This window comes from Pteropus vampyrus, unplaced genomic scaffold (genome assembly GCF_000151845.1).
Source record: "Pteropus vampyrus isolate Shadow unplaced genomic scaffold, Pvam_2.0 Scaffold1000004761, whole genome shotgun sequence".
In the NCBI taxonomy this organism is placed as follows: domain Eukaryota; kingdom Metazoa; phylum Chordata; class Mammalia; order Chiroptera; family Pteropodidae; genus Pteropus; species Pteropus vampyrus.
Window position 1 is genome coordinate 12014 of NW_011919163.1, and position 5675 is coordinate 17688.

The following is a 5675-nucleotide window of genomic DNA, read 5'->3' on the forward strand; positions in this document are numbered from 1 at the left end:
TTTCTTCGGTGTTGCCTGTGGTTGCTCTCCTGCTAAAACAGCAGAGCGTTAGCAAATGACCCACGAAATCGAAAATGCACACTATTTAGGCCTTTACAGAAAACAATTGCCAATCCCTGATCTAGAACAGTGATTCTCCAAGTGATAGCCTAAGACGCCATTTGCTTTTTCACTCGTTTTTCACTCGTTTTCTCACAATGGCACTGTGGCGTTTCCCAAGGCTACACGATGTGTGATGCTGCACCCAAGCGGATGCAGAAGCAGAGAGGAAAGTCCACTGCGACCCACGAAGTAAGACATTACAGAGACTGGCAAAAACCGTCAAGGACTGGCGCAGGACGGGGCAAATCCCCCCGGGTGGGGGCACACGAGCCTTGTGCTGATTGAGAAAAGGGTTTGAGGCTGAGCAGGAGGCAGAATTCAAACACATGCCCAAGTTAGAGTCAAAGGGAAAGTTTATTAGAGAAGGAGAAGAACAAAGACAAGAGAAAGCACAGACAGAAGCCGAGACGAGGGGCAAGATACGCAGTTACTCTTTAGTTCCTCTGAGATCTAGTGAAAGACTTAGTTGATCCATTTTCCTTTGATATGGCCATACAGGGAGGAAGGACAAGCACATGCAGCGTGAAAAGGTAAGAATATCAGTGCGAAAACCCTGGGGGCAGTTGCCCAGTGTTTTAGCCCTAGGGAATGAATGGTTTTGTTTTATGTAGGGCTCAGCTTAAAGACCTGGTTTTTCCTGTTTTCCCTGCTTGGTGTGGGGAAGGGATTGTTAGCAGAAGTGTTCCTTTGTTCTGCAGGCATCCTCCTGGCCTGGCTGCTGGGCTGATAAGCACACTGCTGTCTCTGAATACAGCCTGATAAACATTTTAGTTCTCTCGTCTCCTCCCTACATTCGGGGTGCCATATTTATGACGACTTCTTTTTGTTTTAGGAAATGTAGTTGTTTTTTCAAAAGAGATGTTATTTATGTTAACGCGTAATGGGTTTATTCCTGTTATCTTAAATAAGTTCATCAAGACATGGTTCTAAAATGTGTCAGTTTCGATTTAAGAAACAGTTCATTTGGGTAAACATTACCCACACGAACAAAAGTTTTGGGGCTCTTTGCTCATTCTTCAGAGTGTAAAGGAGTCCGGAGACCGAAAAAGGTTGAGAATGGCTGAACTAGAAGGAGTCAATTTTATTTTTCCTTCTGAGGCTGCAGAAATTACGAAAGAAAAAAAGAAAAAGTCCTTTCCATGGACAGGAAGCCTCAGTTTTTCATCCATAGAAAGATGGTCAGCCTTGCATTCTGGGGTTTGTATTGGCTGAGATGATGGAGCCATTACAGTTAAGTTAAACAAGGTCATCAGGGTGAGCCCCAACCAATATGACAGGTGTCTTTATGCAAAGGGCAGATTTGGAACGCACATGCAGAGTGCACATGGTGCGATGCTTCTACAAGCCCAGGATCATTAAAGGTTGCCAGCTAAGCAGTAGGAGCTGGGGATGTGGCTGAGAAGGAACAAGCCCTGCGGATGCCTTGATCTCAGACTTCTAGTTTCCCGAACTGCGTAAATAAATCTGTTTTTCAGGCCACCCAGTGTGTGCTGCTTTGCTGCAGTGGCCCTAGGAAATTAAGACAATGGGAAATTGTTTTAAAGCCAGAAAGTGTTCTGCAGGTGTCAGGGGTCTTGATGCTGAAGACACCTTCTTGTTTCAACTCCTGGCCAGTCAAGTTACTGTCACCAAATGCCCCGTCACCTGAAGCCTTCCCATTGTTTCATATTTCCACATTTCTTTTCTGTTTAAGTTTCTACCTTCTCTTCTGTCCCCCTTTACTCCTCCTATAGAGCCGCGTCCAGCGCAGCACTGGAGAATGGACCTGAGTGTGATGGGAGGGAGATGAAGAAAAGACAAGAGACAGAAGGTTGGGATTGGGAGGTCCACTGTCCCCTGATGGTGGAGCAGGGGCGCAGTTTGACTTTCGCCAGCTGCTCATATAGAAGAACACGCGACTACTGGCGTAAGCCGCTTCCCTTAGGCATAGCAACACTGTCTCTTCTGCTTCCCCGAAGCCACCGCTGATCATGACCTTCAGCTTATGTCTGCCTGTGGCTATGTGCCTCCTTGTTCTCAGAAGGAATTTGGGAAGGCGAGACGACTCTTGGTTGTCCTCGCAGACTGCAGGGACCTTGTCAGCTTATAGTCTACTCTCCACACTATAGTTCTTGCTTTCATAGCACAGGGCAGTGAGATGTTTTTAGACCACCAGCATGCCCTTCACTCAGTTCATGCCACATAGAACCTGGCTGCCCGACCCTTCAGAGGGACCTGTACTCAGCTCATTCTCACAGCTCCCTCGGGGAAGTGATGCTACCCCCACCTGACAGCTGTAGCCATGCGCGTGCAGAACTATGACATCGCACAGCTCAAAAGGGGCAGGCCGACTCCAGAATCTGTGTTCTTCACCACAAAGTGGGAACGGTGATCTTAGAACACATGTCCGTTAGGATTAGAATCCACCTTCTGATAAACCCCATCGACAATGGTATGGCCAAGAGGAAGGGCGTGTGAAGTTCTATAAGTCTCCTCTGTGCCCACTTTTTAATCTAGCCATCAACGTAATAACCAGGGTTTGGAGGGAGCAGCTGCACTGTGTTGATGCGAACCGTGAACCCGGCATCTCTTTACACTTCCTTTCCTCTCTGAGGTACGTCGAGAAGGAAGTGGAGAAGCACTGACAGTTGTCTATCTACGGACGTTCATCATGGACGCTGAAGAATCCATGCTGCTCAGGCAAGGGTCTGTGGCGGGCCTCCAGGGGTCTCTCCAACTTGCCCTCAAAGTAGAGAGAAAGGACAGGTTGGTGGGGAGAATAAGAAAAACTAAACACAGAAGCTCAGGAGAAAGTTGATAATGGACATAGTTGGATCAAGTTATCTGTGTACTTAAACATGGTTAAATATTTACTTTAGGTTCTCGCTTATTGAAGGGCAAAATTCAGAGCTAGGGAAGGCAGGCAGGTCTGTGAAGAGGATTATAAGCTCAGGGGAAATAGGCAGGACTCCTGCAGTTCAGGGCACATAAATTATTCATTCTTGTTGCTACCTGCACTCCCGAAAGGATGGCAGGCCATCTCCACGCACTTCGGGCCGTTTCTGCGGTGGTTTTCCTCTCAGTGCTTTGGGCTCAGGTTCTAGGGCACAAGCTGCTGGTGGTCCCTCAGGATGGCAGCCACTGGCTCAGTATGAAGGACGTAGTAGAGCTTCTCAGTGATAGGGGGCATGAGATCGTCCTGCTGGTGCCCGAAGTCAATCTGCTTCATAAAGAATCTAAATACTACACAAGGAAAGTCTATCCGGTGCCATACGAACAAGAGGACCTGAACAACCACTTCCGTTATTTTGGAAAACATCAATTTGCTGAGAGGAGTTTCCTGAACGCCCCCCTGTTCGAGTACAGAAATATCATTAATTTCGTCGAGGTGTTCTTCCTCAATTGCAAGAGTCTCCTGAATGACTCTGCCACCCTGAGCTTCCTCAGGGAGAGCAAGTTCAATGCCGTCTTCACGGATCCGGTCCTGCCCTGTGGGGTGATCCTTGCCGAGTACCTGGGCCTGCCCTCCGTGTATTTCTTCCGGGGCTTCCCGTGCTCCCTGGAGCATGCATTCAGCAGAAGCCCAAACCCCGTGTCCTACGTTCCCAGGTGCTATACCCAGTTCTCAGACCATATGACTTTCTTCCAACGGGTGGCCAACTTCCTTGTTAATTACTTGGAGGAATATCTATTTTACCAACTGTATTGCAAATATGAAGACCTTGCATCCAATATCCTCAAGAGAGATGTGAGCATACGCACCTTGTTTCAGAATGGGTCCATCTGGCTGTTAAGATACGACTTTGTGTTTGAGTACCCCAGACCAGTCCTGCCCAACATGGTCTTCATTGGAGGGACCAACTGTAAGAAGAAGGCAGTCCTGTCTCAGGTTGGTGGCTTTACTTCTTTTTGATTGTCCTGTTTCTTTGTGGGCAGACATTGTCCTTACACGCTGTCTTCCCTCATTGATTCGGCTCTTCCAGTGGACTGTCACCTGGGAGGCTGCCGAAGAGGGAGGCCTGGCTCAGAGTAGGGAGCACACAAGACCTGAGGCTGCAGTTCTGAATGATGTAGAGGCTTTAAATGAAGAGGAGGCTCACTCTTGGCAAAGGCAAGAGACATCTTTAGCTAAGTAATCTGAGGACAGTCACAGAATCATGGAATGAGCCTTAGAAGTTTCCTGGCCAAGTCCTACCCCTTATCTGTTGAGAAAAACAGGTGAAGACTTGACCCAGAGGACGCGGAACTAAGAGAACAGGCCAGGTCGAAACCAGTTCTCCCAACGCCGAGTCATGCTTTTCCCCCTGGCCCTAGACTAGGGGTTCACAAACTGTAATGGGTAGACAACATTGGCTAGATGCTAAGAATGGTTTTTATGTTTCTAAAGGGAGATTAAAAACAAACAAAGAATATGTGACAGAGGTGTACAGGACCTGCTAAGCCTGAATAGCTACTATCTAACCCTTTACAGAAATAGTGTGTTGACCTCTGACCTAAGGCAAGTGTTTGTAGAAACCCTCCTGACATATGGGGAACACTGCCCAGAGCTACTTTGGAAAACAAAAACATGTGAGTTTCTTTGTCGTTGTTGTTTTAATATTTACACCTTTGAAAGGCTCAGATCACTATCTTTCACAGCAAAATTCTCGTTTCAATGTGTGTTTTAACAGAAAGAAAGCCTCCAATAGGTCCCAAAGACCCTGACCAGCCTCTAACATCTGTCAATCTCTTTGTTAACACAGTAAACAGTAGCTGTGAGCCAGCAGGGCCAGGGGCGATGAGCGTAATTGGATCAGTTCCAGGGAGATAGGGTCATGAAATAGATACCTCATATATTAGGAAAATTTAACTAAGAAGTTAATAAACAAAAGCGTAATAAGAAATATTTGACATAAGAAAGAAAAATATCATTTTTGGTACCTTGGTGCCAACCATCCTATTTTTGCAAAGAGTTGTGTTTAGTCATATTGAAAAACCATACTGTAGTAATTGTGTTATTTGAGCCCCGTGAAGCTTCTTCTGTGCTTGTCTTTCATTTGTATCTCAATCGTAGTCCCTGCAGGAAGCCACACAGAACACTGTGTGCTACAATATGTAATTATCAATTTGTATTTGTAATCACCAGTAATTAAATTACAGTGATCCACTCAAGTTTCTTTTGTCAAGTAACCAAACTATTTCAACACTATGAAAAAATGTGCCCTTTGGAGTGATGGGAATATTTTGGGAACATGCAGGGGAGCTGGGACAAGACTGTGAAGGTACTCAATGCTACTGAATCATTCATTTATTATTTTTTTCTCTGTTTTTTCTTTCTTTTTATTCTTTTTGGTTGTTTTTGTTTTTTGTTTTTGTTTGTTTTTTAAGTTTTTCCCCCTGTCTAACTCCCCCTTCCTCCCTACCCTCTGGTAACCGCTAGTCCATTGTCCATGTCCATGAGTCTCTGTCTGTCCTGTTCATTTGTTGGTTTTATGTTGATATCCCACATATAAGTGATATCATGTGATTTTCAACTTTTTCTGTCTGGCTTACTTTGCTTAGTATGATTGTTTCAAGGTCCATCCATGTTGTTGCAAATGGCAGTATTTCATCAC

At 45.7% G+C, this 5675-nt stretch overlaps 1 pseudogene; it reads left to right on the forward strand.

The window, feature by feature from the left end:
• The first annotated feature begins 3109 nt into the window (after positions 1-3109).
• Positions 3110-3994, forward strand: LOC105311545 (annotated as a pseudogene).
• Positions 3995-5675: the final 1681 nt, after the last annotated feature.